The following is an 18,624-nucleotide window of genomic DNA, read 5'->3' as shown; positions in this document are numbered from 1 at the left end:
GGAATAGGGTGCCATGGCCCTGGTTCGGGAATAGAGTGCCATGGGCCCTGGTTAGGGAATAGGGTGCCTTGGGCCCTGGTTAGGGAATAGGGTGCCATGGGCCCTGGTTAGGGAATAGGGTGCCATGGGCCCTGGTTAGGGAATAGGGTGCCTTGGGCCCTGGTTAGGGAATAGGGTGCCTTGGGCCCTGGTTAGGGAATAGGGTGCCTTGGGCCCTGGTCAAAGGTAGTGCATTATGTAGAGAACAGGGTGCCATTTGGGACGCAGTGATTTGAATTAGAGTAAGTTAACTGTTAGGGAAAATGGATTGGGACTTTAGCCGTCTTCTCTTGTTACACAGATATTTGAAACGCAGACAGATCATTGCGACGACATGATAGGTTGAATATCCTGTCACTGTAGATTCAAGATTTAGTGGCCTCTGTGAAAGGCTACACTATGTAGATGCTATATGCACTTAGGGTGTTATAGGGTGTTAGTAGTAACTAACTAACAAGTAACAAATGAACAAATGAACTAGTAAATAAATAACTAGTAAAAAACTAACTGGTAACTAACTAACTACTAACTAACTAGTAACTAACTAACTAGTATAAAGTAGGTAGTAAATAACTATTACTTACCCTGTTCCCCTCCCCTACTCCCATCCTCCCCCTCCTTCTCATCTACCGCTCCAACAGACTCTACTAAAATATTGCCTCACCTCGGAGGTTGCGTATGAAGTCCTCCAGCATCATCTTGCGGTCAGGCTTGATGTTGGGTGAGTACATGTCTGTGTTGAGGAGGATGATAGCGAAGGCCAGGATGAAAATGGTGTCGGGGTTGTGGAACTGCTGCACCACGTCCGGGTTACACATGCAGTACCGCTGACTGGAGAGGGTGGGGGGCAGGGGGACAGGAGATGGGACAGGGGGACAGGAGGGAGAGAGGGGGTTAGTATTTGTAAAACCCATGAGACAGATGAAGTCCCTACTCCCTAGAATATACAGATAAGATGAAGTCCCTACTCTCTAGAATATACAGATAGGATGAAGTCCCTACTCCCTAGAATATACAGATAAGATGAAGTCCCTACTCCCTAGAATATACAGATATGATGAAGTCCCTACTCCCTAGAATATACAGATAAGATGAAGTCCCTACTCCCTAGAATATACAGATAAGATGAAGTCCCTACTCCCTAGAATATACAGATAAGATGAAGTCCCTACTCCCTAGAATATACAGATAAGATGAAGTCCCTACTCCCTAGAATATAAAGATAAGATGAAGTCCCTACTCCCTAGAATATACAGATAAGATGAAGTCCCTACTCCCTAGAATATACAGATAAGATGAAGTCCCTACTCCCTAGAATATAAAGATAAGATGAAGTCCCTACTCCCTAGAATATACAGATAAGATGAAGTCCCTACTCCCTAGAATATAAAGATAAGATGAAGTCCCTACTCCCTAGAATATACAGATAAGATGAAGTCCCTACTCCCTAGAATATACAGATAAGATGAAGTCCCTACTCTCTAGAATATACAGATAAGATGAAGTCCCTACTCCCTAGAATATACAGATAAGATGAAGTCCCTACTCTCTAGAATATACAGATAAGATGAAGTCCCTACTCCCTAGAATATACAGATAGGATGAAGTCCCTACTCCCTAGAATATACAGATAAGATGAAGTCCCTACTCCCTAGAATATACAGATAAGATGAAGTCCCTACTCCCTAGAATATACAGATAAGATGAAGTCCCTACTCCCTAGAATATACAGATAAGATGAAGTCCCTACTCCCTAGAATATACAGATAAGATGAAGTCCCTACTCCCTAGAATATACAGATAAGATGAAGTCCCTACTCCCTAGAATATACAGATAAGATGAAGTCCCTACTCCCTAGAATATACAGATAAGATGAAGTCCCTACTCCCTAGAATATACAGATAAGATGAAGTCCCTACTCCCTAGAATATACAGATAAGATGAAGTCCCTACTCCCTAGAATATACAGATAAGATGAAGTCCCTACTCCCTAGAATATACAGATAAGATGAAGTCCCTACTCCCTAGAATATACAGATAAGATGAAGTCCCTACTCCCTAGAATATACAGATAAGATGAAGTCCCTACTCTCTAGAATATACAGATAAGATGAAGTCCCTACTCTCTAGAATATACAGATAAGATGTCCCTAGCTACCACAAAGAACCTGGCCAACCATCAGACAGAAAGACAGACAGAACGACAGTAGTCAAATCAATTAATAAAATGTATTTTAAAAGGCCTGTTTTGTCAGCAGTTGTCACAAAGTGCTACATAACTAGTACAGTAGTGTATTTACGCTGTGCACTGTGGGTTAGACAGCAGAAATATCCCTGCCTGGGCACCTCTGCAGTAAAGATGACACATGGCTGATGGAGGTCCCAGAGAACACCCTGAGATCTGAGAGGAGGCATGGCAGGAGAGCGAAATACAGCTGGCCTAGCAGCTCCACGCACCAAACAACCCTCGTCAATCTAACTGGCAGAGACACCTGAGTGTGTGTGTGTGTGTGTGTGTGTGTGTGTGTGTGTGTGTGTGTGTGTGTGTGTGTGTGTGTGTGTGTGTGTGTGTGTGTGTGTGTGTGTGTGTGTGTGTGTGTGTGTGTGTGTGTGTGTGTGTGTGTGTGTATGCTAGGACAGCCATTCTATCTGCTTGGGGGCGTTGTAAGAGGATGAAACATAAGGGCCTGTCCATGTTAGAACAGATAGCAGCCTATGTCCATAGAGTAAAGAGGTTGATTTAGAATCCTCTACAGTGAAAACCAGAGCTCTCCAGACTACCATTTACATGACATTATGGGCAAAAACTGGTTGAATCAATGTTGTTTCCACATAATTTCAACCAGAATAAAATTTGATGTGAGATGACGTTGAATCAACAAAACGGATTGTATTTGCAAAAAGTCCTTGTCTTTTTTTCATCAAACTTTGAACCTAAATCCAATGACAGGATGACATGTTTTGTTGATTTCCTGTTTAATTCACTTTAGTTGACAACTCAATCAAATGTAAATCCAAACTAGAAGTTGAACTGAGGTCTGTGCCCAGTGGGGCGACTGCACTGCAAGCTACAGTGTGTCACAATGCAGACATACTCTCTCAGTGATAATGGTGTACTGTATTCATCATACCGTGCATACCAAATGGAACACTATTCCTAACATAGGGGCCCTACTTTGAGGGCCCTGGTCAAAATTTGCGCACTAAATAGGGAACAGGGTGCTATTCAGGACACTACCATATTGTCACGCTATGCTCTCCTCTGCATTGGCAACCAATTCAAATCTTTTATGGAATACATTTATTTACTGTAGTATTGCGTGAGATTCCACAGGGGAGCTTCCTTTGTTAATGAATCAATCTATTATTTCAACGGGTGTGTGTGTGTGAGACCCCATAGGGCCTCTACTGGAGCGTAAAGTGTAATTCCATATTAATTCTGGTTATGGTTTCCAGGTAGGCTGGCCCGGCCTTCCTCCGGAGTCATGTGACCACTGAGCTGCATGATTGGAATCTACGTCTCAGTGGGCTAGGAATACACACAGGTAGTGGACTAGCTATGTAGGAATAGAGTTGCCATTTGGGGGTTCATCCCCACTGATTCTGCATCATCTAATGGAGACTAGACTTTTTACCTGAAAAATACCTTATCTTAAGCCATATACTCTATGGTTTGCAGTTGTACCATCGAGACTGGGCTTAGACTTTAAGGAAGGTTTTGCAGCCAATCAATAGCTTTTTCTTCTTAATAATAAAGTCTCAGTTCTATACATTTCTCTTTACTATTCTACCAGAAAGAGTGAAATAGCAGATAGCCCTAGAAAGAGAAACCCTATATTCCCTCCCCTTACTCTATTTCAGTGAAGGGAATCTCATGTGTGTGTGTGTGTGTCTCTCTCTCTCTCTCTGGCCTCAGAAACTGCCAGTGTGTTGGGTTCATTATTAGCTGACACACACCAAGCTACAGAAGCTGCCAGGTGTTTATTTTCTCCTGACTTGTGTTTCTTCACACATTCTCTCCCCCCCTTTCCTCCCTCTCGCTCTCATTTCCCTGCCACCTGCCTTTCCTTCTGTTTACAGTCATCCTTTACCTCTATCCGTCTCTCTCGTTCATTCTTTAAGCCTCTCGCTATCCCCTCACTCTCTTTGAAGTCTGTCTCCCTCCCTCCCGTCATCTTTCTCTCTGTCTCAGACTCTTGCCTCTCGTTCTCTATCCTTTTCTCCCCCTCTCTCTTTTTCTATTCCTCACTCTCTCCATCTCTGTTTGGAGGAGCAGGGGAGGCAGGCGGAGACCAGAGAGATGTGTTTATGCAACAGTGGATATTTATAAACCTCTCCTCCTTCCTTCCTTCCCTCGCTCTTTATTTCGCCCCTCTCTGTGCAGCACGCACTCTGCGCCAATCGTACCCAAAACAAAATGCCATCCGTCAGTCTCCATGCCCGCTCACAAGGACAACAACACTCTCGTTGGCAACGCACCTTGACAACTGTGACAGCTGGTCATATGGTAAATGGAGTGGTTATTCAAGGACACCGGTTAGCGCAGAGCAACGCTGCTGTGGCATAAATGGGATACCCGTTAAGACTCGTAAACCAGGAAGTTGTACTGATCCTGTCTGTTGAGATTGCCTGTTGTTTCAGAGCACCTAGCCAAGCGGAAGGCTGGGTCAACCATCTAAATGGAGAGAGGATTTAAACTAGCCCGATTTAACCAGTCTGAATGCAGTGAAACACTGCTGTGTGCAGCACTCAGGCTGGATAACCAGGCTAGGTAGAAACTGGAAAGTTTGGATGGGATTTAGGTTGACTGGTGAAGTGAGACGTGAACTGAAAAAAACTCCTAGCGCTGTGTTTTAGGCTCAGACACACATGGACCTTAGTGCTATTGGCAATGTCCTGCCCACCCATGGACAACAACAGGGCAAAGACACTACAGGGCTGTGCCTTCGCCTGATGTTGAGCTTAACTCTCTTGAACGTTGCAGCCTTTTAGGCCTTCTATACCTGAGACAAAGGTCTCTCTGTTTGTCCCAGTAGTGACCTCATCTAATCACAACTGCCTGACATCCTACTGGATGTGAATTGTTTTTAAGTGTCATCCTTAAACCAACACCCGTCCAGGATGAGTTGAGTTTAGAGTTGAGTTTATTAACATACACATTACTACATCAAGGCTACTCTTCCTGGGATTATTCACAAAGCAATATAACACACACACACACACACACACACACACACACACACACACACACACACACACACACACACACACACACACACACACACACACACACACACACACACACACACACACACACACACACACACACACACACACACACACACACACACACACACACACACACACACACACACACACACACACGATGATTGATTGATTCATTGATTGACTGACTAACTGATGGACAGACAGACTGACTTAATAATGGAGCTCACCTGAAGGCCTCGATCAGTCTCTCCACCTTCTGGGCCTCTCCCTGGACTCTGATGTGAGCCTGGAACTTCCTCAGAGCCTCATCCAGCTCCATCCCTGAGAAATCCATCTCATCCACCACACAACTGCAGGAAAGAAAGACAAGGAGGGAGGAGAAGGAGGGAGAGGGAGAGGGAGAGGAAGGAAAAGAGATGGAGAGAGAGAGGGAGAGAGAGAGAGGGAGAGAGAGGGAGAGAGGGAGAGAGAGAGGGAGAGAGGGAGAGAGAGGGAGAGAGAGAGAGAGAGAGAGAGAGAGAGATCGAGAGAGAGAGAGGGAGACAGAGAGAGGGAGACATTAAGAGAGAGGGAAGGAGGAGGGTAGAGAAAGGGAGTGAGATATAGAGAAATAGGGCGAGACAGAGGGAGAGAGAGAGAGAGAGAGAGAGAGAGAGAGAGAGAGAGAGAGAGAGAGAGAGAGAGAGAGATGTTACTGCTACAGGAATCTGTAACCCCAGTTTGAATTCACATCAGACGCCACTTCCACTTTCCCTGCGCCGCCCCTGCGGTCGTGGGGAGGTGAACCCAGAAATGACTCAGAACTATGGGGAACAACTTCCACAACTTTCACTATGTCTACTTCAGGGTCAGTTTCACCCAGGTATTATCCATGCATGGGTGCAAGGACAGCAGGGAGAGGGCCCAACTAGCCTCGGCTACACTGCTATCACCGCTCCCCCAGCACAGGGACACAAACCCTCGGAGCAGAACATCCAGCCATTAATGGACGGGCTAGCTTAGTCAGAGGAAATTAAATCAGCTTAAATAAAAGAGATTTGCAAGCCAGTCAGAATAAATGCATGGGAATTAGTGATTTGTGTAAGCAATGGCCGCCAAAGTGAGCGAGAAGGTGACCTGGATTTGTTGAAGAGTTGGATGACTGTGTGTTGAGGGTGACACTTCCTCAGGTAGGATGAACATGTTTCCTAGAGTGATGGAATCCAAGGATGATTGTCTTGAAATCTCATCTGATAATAGTCTAATTTGATTGTATTAGAATGAGTTCTATCAAGTTGGGAGAGACAATGTCAAACCATGTAATTGTAAGTGATCGTGACATTATCTTGATAACCTATTGCATCGTATTTACAGTGTAATTGGGCTAGGACAATGACAGTGACTTTTAATTTTTAAATTTTACCTTTATTTAACCAGGTAGGCTAGTTGAGAATAAGTTCTCATTTGCAACTGCGACCTGGCCAAGATAAAGCGTAGCATTTTGACACATACAACAAAACAGAGTTACACATGGAATAAACAAACATACAGTCAATAATACAGTAGAACAAAAGAAAACAAAAGTCTATATACAGTGAGTGCAAATGAGGTAAGATAAGGAAATGAATAGGCCATGGTGGCGAAGTAATTACAATATAGCAATTAAACACTGGAATGGTAGATGTGCAGAAGATGAATGTGCAAGTAGAGATACTGGGGTGCAAAGGAGCAAGATAAATAAATAAATACTCTATGGGGATGATGTAGGTAGATAGATGGGCTGTTTACAGATGGGCTATGTACAGGTGCAGTGATCTGTGAGCTGCTCTGACAGCTGGTGCTTAAAGCTAGTGAGGGAGTTAAGAGTCTCCAACTTCAGAGATGTTTGCAGTTCGTTCCAGTCATTGGCAGCAGAGAACTGGAAGGAAAGACGACCAAAGGAGGAATTGGCTTTGGGGATGACCAGTGAGATATACCTGCTGGAGCGTGTGCTATGAGTGGGTGCTGCTATGGTGACCAGTGAGCTGAGATAAGGTGGGGCTTTACCAAGCAGAGACTTGTAGATGACCTGGAGCCAGTGGGTTTGGCGACGAGTATGAAGCGAGGGCCAGCCAACGAGATCATACAGGTCGTAGTGGTGGGTAGTATATGGGGCCTTGGTGACAAAACAGATGGCACTGTGATAGACTGCATCCAGTTTGTTGAGTAGAGTGTTGGAGGCTATTTTATAGATGACATTGCCAAAGTCGAAGATCGGTAGGATGGTCCGTTTTACGAGGGTATGTTTGGCAGCATGAGTGAAGGATGCTTTGTTGCGAAATAGGAAGCCAATTCTAGATTAAATTTTGGATTGGAGATGCTTAATGTGAGTCTGGAAGGAGAGTTTACAGTCTAGCCAGACACCTAGGTATTTGTAGTTGTCCACGTTTACTAAGTCAGAACCGTCCAGAGTAGTGATGCTGGACGGGCAGGTGCGGGCAGCGATAGGTTGAATAGCATGCATTTAGTTTCCCCTGCGTTTAAGAGCAGTTGGAGGCCACGGAAGGAGAGTTGTATGGCATTGAAGCTTGTCTGGAGGTTAGTTAACACAGTTAACACAGACTTCAGGGCAACTGAAGATATTGTAGATTTAGTCCTCGATTAACCCTGTGTGGTCTAGTGGTCTGTAGCAGAATATTGAATATCTTAGCGGGAACATACACACACACACACTCACACACGCACGCACGCACGCACGCACTCACACACACAAACACTCACAAACACTCACACACACTCACACACGCACGCACTCACACACACACACAAACAATCACAAACACTCACACACACTCACACACGCACGCACGCACTCACACACACAAACACTCACACACACTCACACACACACACAAACACACACTCACGCACACACACACACACACATACAAACACACGCACACACACAAACAAACACACACATTTTGATGACCTCCCTTGATTAGCATATTTGTCAGGAGAAATTACCTGCCACATGTAGTGAAGTGTTTACAAAGCATCAGGGGTTGCAGAACACTTCCACAGACCAAACACATATATTGATTGGCTCCCTGCAAGACAGAGCCAGGCGTGTTCTCTTCCACCTGATTAGGAGATGACAGGCAGAAAGTAGAGTTCATTTCTCTGCTATAAACAGGTTGCGGGGTAGACTGGTGTGAGTGTGTGTGTGTCCCTGTCTGTGTCTATCTGTGTGTGTGTTTGTGTCTTTGTGTGTGTGTATTTGTGTGTGTGTGTGTGTGTGTGTGTGTGTGTGTGTGTGTGTGTGTGTGTGTGTGTGTGTGTGTGTGTGTGTGTGTGTGTGTGTGTGTGTGTGTGTGTGTGTGTGTGTGTGTGTCTTTGTGTGTCTTTGTGTGTCTTTCTATGTGTGTGTGTGTGTGTTTGTCTCTGTGTGTGTCTGTGTGAGTGTGTGTGTGTGTGTGCGTGGGGGTGAAAGGGTGGAGGACACGTGTGAAAGCTCACATACACACACTCACTCCTGCTCACACCCACACATGTACCCATGAAGGTGCACACATTCTCTCTCTGTTTCTCTCTGTTTCTCTCTGACACACACACACACAGACACACACAGAGACAAACACACACACACGCACACACACACGCACACACAACCCCCACCCCAGACATACCCATGTTATCCCCATGACTGATTTTCACATTAAAACCTGATCCCCATTACTCTCCCTTGACTACATGAGAGAATGCCAAGAGTGTGCAAAGCTGTCATCAAGGCAAAGGGAGGCTACTTTGCAGAATCTCAAATGTAAAATATATTTTGATTGGTTTAACACTTGATTGGTTACTACATCATTCCATATGTGTTATTTCCTAGTGTTGATGTCTTCACTGTAGAAAATAGTAAAAATAAATAAAAACCTTGGAATGAGTACTGTATATCCTACTGGTGTACTTCAAATGTTAATGGAGAGTGTAGGGTCCTGGACTAGTGGGGTCGTACCCTTAGAGGAGTTAAGGGTCCTGGACTAGTGGGGTCGTACCCTTAGAGGAGTTAAGGGAGGAGTTAAGGGTCCTGGACTAGTGGGGTCGTACCCTTAGAGGAGTTAAGGGTCCTGGACTAGTGGGGTCGTACCCTTAGAGGAGTTAAGGGTCCTGGACTAGTGGGGTCGTACCCTTAGAGGAGTTAAGGGTCCTGGACTAGTGGGGTCGTACCCTTAGAGGAGTTAAGGGTCCTGGACTAGTGGGTCGTACCCTTAGTACCCTTAGAGGAGTTAAGGGTCCTGGACTAGTGGGGTCGTACCCTTAGAGGAGTTAAGGGTCCTGGACTAGTGGGGTCGTACCCTTAGATAACACATTGTTCAGTGGTTTGAGGATCAGGTCAACACTTTGACAAAATAGAACATGTTGACTTTAAAGAGAGACAGGGAGAGAAAGAGGGAAACAAGATAGAGGGAGAGGGAAAGAGAAAGAAAGAAAGAGAGAGAGGGAAAGAGAAAGAAAGATAGAGAGGGAAAGAGAAATAAAGATAGAGAGAGAGAGAAAGAGAAAGAAAGATAGAGAGAGAGAGAAAGAGAAAGAAAGATAGAGAGAGAGGGAAAGAGAAAGAAAGAGAGAGAGAGGGAAAGAAAAAGAAAGAGAGAGAGAGAAAGAAAGATAGAGAGAGAGAGAAAGAGAAAGAAAGAGAGAGAGAGAGAGAGAGAAAGAGAAAGAAAGATAGAGAGGGAAAGAGAAAGAAAGATAGAGAGAGAGGGAAAGAGAAAGAAAGATAGAGAGAGAGGGAAAGAGAAAGAAAGATAGAGAGAGAGAGAGAGAGGGAAAGAGAAAGAAAGATAGAGAGAGAGGGAAAGAGAAAGAAAGATAGAGAGAGAGGGAAAGAGAGAGAAAGATAGAGAGAGAAAGAGAAAGAAAGATAGAGAGAGAGGGAAAGAGAAAGAAAGATAGAGAGAGAGAGAGAGGGAAAGAGAAAGAAAGATAGAGAGGGGGTGGATAATGATTGAGGTTAAAGGAGAAAGGCAGGCTGCATGCTTGCAGAGAGAAAGACCAATGAATAAAGGAACAGAGACAAAGAGAGAAATAGAGCTGCATTTCAGAGAGATTTCGGGACTCATGTAATGAGATGTGTGTGTGTGTGTGTGTGTGTGTGTGTGTGTGTGTGTGTGTGTGTGTGTGTGTGTGTGTGTGTGTGTGTGTGTGTGTGTGTGTGTGTGTGTGTGTGTGTGTGTGTGTGTGTGTGTGTGTGTGTGTGTGTGTGTGCGTGTGTCCTCCTAAGAAACAAAAGGCTTTGAACTGCTTTGGGTCCTCATCTTAGAATGGCTCTGTGTGTGTGTGTGTGTGTGTGATAGAATGCATGCAGCATCAGCTTCTCCTGGTACAATAGGGTTCTTTATCTAAGTTGGAACTGTGATGGAGTTTCACAATAGAATGTAGCCTGTCACAGCACTAAGAGCAGTCGCCCAATGATCAGCTGTTAAGAACTTCATCTGTCACTGTAATCTGCACTCTTAATGAAACATTGGAGAAATGAATTAGAGTTTTTCTAAAATGCCCTGCCCAAAAGCTACCGCATTTGTAGATTGTCCCATATCTGTCAGTATCCACTATCTCTGACTGGCCTTGGGGTGGTCTTTGTAGGCTACCATTATACTGTTTGTTGCTGTTTTTATATGATGCCTTTACTGTGAAAAGTATCACTCACACAGACATGCACACAGAACCAACAGACAAGCAGGCAGGCAGGCAAGCAGGCAGGCAGACAGACTCACACATATATACACATATACACACCCCTAAATTATAACGCATCACTTCAGGGTTGAGACTGGGTATATTTGAGCTTGGCTGTTGGTGTAGATTTAATTAAAAGATTGAGCTAGCAGCGTCACAGACACTGAGAAACACACACACATAGACACACACACACAGACAGACAGACACACAGACAGACAGAGTGGCGCTAGCATCCTCTTTTCTCCCACACAGTCATATGAGTGAAAGGCATCCAGGAGAATTATAGCAGAACATCACATGACAGCTCAGGAGGATTGTCAGATTGTCTCGAGGCTATGGTCATATTGTTAATACTCCCTTTGTCTGTGTTAACCTCTCTCACTATGACTGTTACAATACCAGTGTAGTCAACTGTCTATATGCTAACCTCTCTCTGTTACAATACTATGACTGTTAAAATACCAGTGTAGTCAACTGTCTATATGCTAACCTCTCTCACTATGACTGTTACAATACCAGTGTAGTCAACTGTCTATATGCTAACCTCTCTCACTATGACTGTTAAAATACCAGTGTAGTCAACTGTCTATATGCTAACATCTCTCACTATGACTGTTACAATACCAGTGTAGTCAACTGTCTATATGCTAACCTCTCTCACTATGACTGTTAAAATACCAGTGTAGTCAACTGTCTATATGTTAACCTCTCTCACTATGACTGTTACAATACCAGTGTAGTCAACTGTCTATATGCTAACCTCTCTCACTATGACTGTTACAATACCAGTGTAGTCAACTGTCTATATGCTAACCTCTCTCACTATGACTGTTACAATACCAGTGTAGTCAACTGTCTATATGCTAACCTCTCTCACTATGACTGTTACAATACCAGTGTAGTCAACTGTCTATATGCTAACCTCTCTCACTATGACTGTTACAATACCAGTGTAGTCAACTGTCTATATGCTAACCTCTCTCACTATGACTGTTACAATACCAGTGTAGTCAACTGTCTACCAGTGTAGTCAACTGTCTATATGCTAACCTCTCTCACTATGACTGTTACAATACCAGTGTAGTCAACTGTCTATGTGTTAACCTCTCTCACTATGACTGTTACAATACCAGTGTAGTCAACTGTCTATATGCTAACCTCTCTCACTATGACTGTTACAATACCAGTGTAGTCAACTGTCTATATGCTAACCTCTCTCACTATGACTGTTACAATACCAGTGTAGTCAACTGTCTATGTGTTAACCTCTCTCACTATGACTGTTACAATACCTGTTGTCATGACGTTGGCCTGAGGGGTTGGTTTATGACAGTCATAAATACCTCTTCCCCCCTTTTCCTCTCTCTACCCTACTGAGGTTACATTTGCAAAACCCTTGGTTAACATAGAGATTCTGGGAACATCAGGAGGTGGGGGGAAATTAACTATATTCTGGTAATCCAAACAATTGAACATATGCGGTGGTACTTAATGAATATGATGTCAGTTCGGTTGTCATCAATGATACGATGACATAAACTCATCAATGATACGATGACATAAACTCTACAGTGGAAAGTCTACACATCAGAGTTATTGGATTCACATGGAATTGTTGTTCAATTTAAATATTTGAATATGAAATTATTTGTGATGGGATGATATGTGATTTTAGTTTTCATAAGATAGGTCTGCTCAATCAGTGGCCCTCCCCTGTGAAGGGACAAGGGCTATACAACTTTTCAAACACACCCTCCTCTCCCTTCCTATATAAGCCCTTGACGACAACATAACTTCCTGTTCCGAGGATATGAGGGTGACGGTCCTATGTCAGAATGGTTCAGATAATAACTACAGAACGAAGCCAACATCAGCATGAGCTTTGGTTGCGAATGGTATGAACTTTTGAACTCTTATTCACTACAGAAGTGATACCTCCTAGCTGTTGAGTTAGCGACCGCAGCTGCAAACGCAGGTTCGGAAGGAACAGACAGTATCCCATCTATCACACATCAGCGTTACTACAACGCATCCAATTGACAACCAGAGACATTCTTCAAAGGACTCGGTTTGGCAACACGGCCTTCCATCTACCACCAACCTACTGAAGAGCAGCTCAGAGTAAATATTTATTGCATTTTCCTTTTCCAAATGGGCGGTAATTTAGAGTGCATAAGATACTGTATTTACAATAGCACAGCTTTTTCCCTTTGTTCCTCAGTCCCGCTCTTTCACTCAACCCAGGCCCTTTTCCTTTGTGTAACAAGTTGTCATACCTGTTCCGCCCGCTAGGAACGTTTTAAGTTATAATTAATTGTGTGTATGTGAATTCAGTGTGATTAGTTGGGTTTAAGTATTTATTTACTAAATACCTAATTTATATTGCTGATTCAAATTGTTAGCCAGGGTTCTTGCAAGAATTTACAACTTTCAGATGAGACTGGAGTAAGATGAAGATTAATGTTGACTGCTATGGATGTAAAATACTAGTAGGTCTTTACGAGTTTATTCGGAAGATAACAGCTCTATAAATATTATTTTGTGGTGCCCGACTCTCTAGTTATTTACATTTACATTATTAGCTCAATCAGGTGATATTAATTACAGAGAAATTATTTTATAGAATAGCATGTCATATCACATAATCCGGCATAGCCAAAGACACGACACTGTGTAGTCAACTGCAAACAGGGACAGTGTAACACCCCATGTTTTATATCTCAAAACTCTCACGACCAAAATGTTTTATTAGCAGCCAATGTTTACTTTCTTATTTGCGGCTTTGGCAGTCAACTGAAAAACATGCCAACAGTATTTCTGATTGTCTTCCCAACTCACCATCACTTGCATTTAATGTGGGTCTATGACAGTCAAATTAGTCTGACATAATGTCTCTTATCTCACCAACACTAATGAGATGGGTCTGGCTTAATGTATGTTGCATCGGAGCTTCTCAAAGTCAGGAGGCGTGGTCGACAGAGCACACCTCATCTCTGCTGTCACATCCAACCTGGATCGATATTTGGTTTGAATGCAGACAAAAGCACTGAATCCAGCTTCACACAGATATGAGCTGGCGAAGGGTACATTGAGTTGTAATGCCCTGAGGCAGACAGCAGGGTGTTCCCATTGAGCCAGGAACCAGAACTCCTCTGTAGTGATCTGTGAATACGTTGTCTGTAGCATTCAGTCACATTACAGCTCGATCAGCTGTTCGATTTCACTTACTGGCATGTCAACTGAGCCAGGATCACAGTCAAAAGGATTGGGAACGATGTCCCAAAGTGCTCTTCCAAGCATTGGTTGGTGTGGGACACTTACTGATGCTGTGTTCTGTTAGAAACATGCACAGCTGAGGGAAGTGGGAATGGTTCGCTTTTGAAATGCTCTCTCTCCAATAATAATTCTTTCCTCTAAATCCACTGATTGTCACGATCGTCATAAGGGGTGGACCAAAATGCAGCGTGGTATGTTTCAATCCTTTTTTTAGGAAGAGAAAACTCAAATAACAAAGACAATAAAGCAAACAAACTAAACGTGACGTTCAGAGTAGTGCTCACAGGCAACTCTACCTAGACAAGATCCCACAAAGCACAACGGGAAAATGGCTACCTAAATATGATCCCCAATCAGAGACAACGATAAACAGCTGCCTATGATTGAGAACCATATCAGGCCAACATAGATATACAATTCCCCTAGATAACCCACCCTACATCACACCCCGACCCAACCAACATAGAGAGTAAACAGCTCTCTATGGTCAGGGCGTGACACTGATTCAGTCACTCATCTGTACAATGTTTTGTATTTCCTCTATATGCTTCTGTTCCATTGGTTCAGGTTCCCAAATACTGTATGTCTGTTACATTGGCAGGGAGACACATTTATTATTTTCATTACACAGAAAGTCAAGTCCTCTCTCAATGCAAAACATATTTCCAACTCTCCCCCTCGATAACCATCAAGCCTCTGTGTGAAATAGAACATAGCTATTCTCTGATCCCCATATCTCCACATAGTTTTGCGAACAAGTGTGCGCCCAGTGATGTGGTTTGATGTACACTGAACAAAAATATAAAGTTAACATGTAAAGTGATGGTCCCATGTTTCATATGCACAAAAAGCTTATTTCTCTCAAATGCTGTGTATAAATGTGTTTACGTCCCTATAATTTCTGTCTGTAATGAAGTCCTTTTGTGGAGAAAAATCATTCTTATTGGCTGGGCTTTGGCTCCCCATTGGGTCCACCATGCCTGCGCCCCTGCCTGGTCATATGAAATCCATAGATTAGGGCCTAATTCATATATTTCAATTGACTGATTTCCTTATATAAACTGTAACTCAGTCAAATCTGTGAAATTGTTGCATGTTGCGTTTATATTTTGGTTCAGTATATCTTCCAATTGAAGTGAACTGCTGCAATATATCTCTGAGTTCTGTGCTCAGCTCTTTTGCTGCCAGTTGTTCTCGGTGTATCATACAATACGTCCATATGGCAGAGGGAGACACATTCCTAGAGAGGGAGACACAACTAGACACAACTAGAGTGCAGAGGCCTGCCTGCCGTCCCACCATAGATAGAGCCCCATCTGTGCAAAAGCCCACCAGTAGATCACATGGAATCAGTTTTTCGTCAAAATATCCACGCAGCACATTGAACATCCCCTGTGCCCCCCGACATGTATAGTGAACAAAAGTCGGGGCCTCACAGCTAAAATCCATTTGAAGAGCATAAGCTGGGGAGTTTTTGAGTGGTTCAGTCTGTTTGCTCTTGATTGCTAGCAATAGCATCAATTATTTGTTTGACAGCGCTATCTGACAAAGGTATTGATGTGAGTTTTTTGGGCCACACATGTTTCACCGTATAAATTGCGGCCGGTAATATCAGAGTCTCTGTAATAGTGTGTGGTTTCATAGCATAGCAAACCTAGCCATTCACCATGGGAATGATGACCACTGGTCCAATAGGGTTCATCTTGGGGGGGAGGTCTCCACTCACTAACCACTGCTCCAATAGGGTTCATCTTGGGGGAGGTCTCCACTCACTAACCACTGGTCCAATAGGGTTTATCTTGGGGGAGGTCTCCACTCAAACCACTGCTCCAATAGGGTTTATCTTGGGGGGAGGTCTCCATTCACTAACCACTGCTCCAATAGGGTTTATCTTGGGGGAGGTCTCCATTCACTAACCACTGCTCCAATAGGGTTCATCTTGGGGGAGGTCTCCACTCACTAACCACTGGTCCAATAGGGTTCATCTTGGGGGAGGTCTCCACTCACTAACCACTGCTCCAATAGGGTTTATCTTGGGGGGGGGTCGTAATGAGCCTACTGTACCTAGACAATGGGGGGGGTCGTAATGAGCCTACTGTACCTAGACAATGCTCTTCAGTCCAGTACTATTATTAAGAAGGAGACTACCAGTTACTCACTCTAGGACGTCTCTGTTGAAGGGCTTCTTGCTGTTTCCCAGGAACTCTCCAATCATCTGCCTGCTCAGGCCCTTCCTCTGAAGCAGGAAGTGAGCCACACCTATGGGCGTGTCCGGGATGAAACCTCGTGAGATCAGGAACTGGAGACCCTTATCAGGGTTACTGACAGAGAAGAATAAAGAGGAGGAGAAATTAGATATTAAAATCCTCTTTATTTGGGTTAATATCATACAGTACACAAATCCTTCACATTTCATGCCCTCACATATAAAGGAGAGAGGGTAGAGAGAGGTAGAGAGAGGAGAGAGGAAGGGGGAAGAGAGAGAAGGGGGGTGAGGGAAGAGGCTGGAGGAGATTGTTATACGTGAGACCCCTGCTTGCTAAACAAGTTCCAAAATCACCAAGACTATGAAGATCAAAACAGTCTGGTGATGACAGTCTGGTGTGGAGGCTAGCTGTAAAACATGGTGGTGATGACAGTCTGGTGTGGAGGCTAGCTGTAAAACATGGTGGTAATGACAGTCTGGTGTGGAGGCTAGCTGTAAAACATGGTGCTAATGACAGTCTGGTGTGGAGGCTAGCTGTAAAACATGGTGCTAATGACAGTCTGGTGTGGAGGCTAGCTGTAAAACATGGTGGTAATGACAGTCTGGTGTGGAGGCTAGCTGTAAAACATGGTGGAAATGACAGTCTGGTGTGGAGGCTAGATGTAAAACATGGTGGTAATGACAGTCTGGTGTGGAGGCTAGCTGTAAAACATGGTGGTAATGACAGTCTGGTGTGGAGGCTAGCTGTAAAACATGGTGTTAATGGGAGTGTGGTAATGACAGTCTGGTGTGGAGGCTAGCTGTAAAACATGGTGGTGATGACAGTCTGGTGTGGAGGCTAGCTGTAAAACATGGTGGTAATGACAGTCTGGTGTGGAGGCTAGTGGTGATACATGGTGGTAATGACAGTCTGGTGTGGAGGCTAGCGGTGATACATGGTGGTAATGACAGTCTGGTGTGGAGGCTAGCTGTAAAACATGGTGGTAATGACAGTCTGGTGTGGAGGCTAGCTGTAAAACATGGTGGTAATGACAGTCTGGTGTGGAGGCTAGCTGTAAAACATGGTGGAAATGACAGTCTGGTGTGGAGGCTAGTTGTAAAACATGGTGGTAATGACAGTCTGGTGTGGAAGCTAGCTGTAAAACATGGTGGTAATGACAGTCTGGTATGGAGGCTAGCTGTAAAACATGGTGGTAATGACAGTCTGGTGTGGAGGCTATCTGTAAAACATGGTGGTAATGACAGTCTGGTGTGGAGGCTAGCTGTAAAACATGGTGGTAATGACAGTCTGGTGTGGAGGCTAGCTGTAAAACATGGTGGTAATGACAGTCTGGTGTGGAGACTAGTGGTGATACATGGTGTTAATGGGAGTGTGGTAATGACAGTCTGGTGTGGAGACTAGTGGTGATACATGGTGTTAATGACAGTCTGGTGTGGAGACTAGTGGTGATACATGGTGTTAATGGGAGTGTGGTAATGACAGTCTGGTCTGGAGACTAGTGGTGATACATGGTGTTAATGAGAGTGTGATAATGACAGTCTGGTGAGGAGACTAGCGGTAAAACATGGTGTTAATGACAGTCTGGTGAGGAGACTAGCGGTGATACATGGTGTTAATGGGAGTGTGATAATGACAGTCTGGTGTGGAGACTAGTGGTGATACATGGTGTTTATGGGAGTGTGGTAATGACAGTCTGGTGAGGAGACTAGCGGTGATACATGGTGTTAATGGGAGTGTGGTAATGACAGTCTGGTGAGGAGACTAGTGGTGATACATGGTGTTAATGACAGTCTGGTGAGGAGACTAGTGGTCATACATGGTGTTAATGACAGTCTGGTGTGGAGACTAGTGGTGATACATGGTGTTAATGACAGTCTGATGTGGAGGCTAGAGGTGTTAAGCTTAGCATATGGTGGAGACCATTACAATTATAAAACACATAGGCACCCACCACAATCTATCCCATTCTTAGTATAGCACAGTTCACACACACACACACACACGCACGCACGCACGCACGCACACGCACACGCACACATACAGTCCTCTTTTATAAAATACTAAAGCGTTCTTCACACATATAGGATATATACACACACAATAATATACACACTTTCTGTATAAACACACACACACACGCACAGCACAACAGTTACATAACACATCCAT

The 18,624-nt window shown here is 44.0% G+C and overlaps 1 pseudogene; it reads right to left on the bottom strand.

The window, feature by feature from the left end:
• Nucleotides 1-686: 686 nt before the first annotated feature.
• The window catches only part of LOC124020245, a 155,872-nt pseudogene continuing 137,934 nt past the window's right edge, over nucleotides 687-18,624 (bottom strand).

Source organism: Oncorhynchus gorbuscha, unplaced genomic scaffold (genome assembly GCF_021184085.1).
Source record: "Oncorhynchus gorbuscha isolate QuinsamMale2020 ecotype Even-year unplaced genomic scaffold, OgorEven_v1.0 Un_scaffold_781, whole genome shotgun sequence".
Taxonomy (NCBI): Eukaryota; Metazoa; Chordata; class Actinopteri; order Salmoniformes; family Salmonidae; genus Oncorhynchus; species Oncorhynchus gorbuscha.
This window is presented reverse-complemented; position numbering and strand designations above follow the sequence as displayed.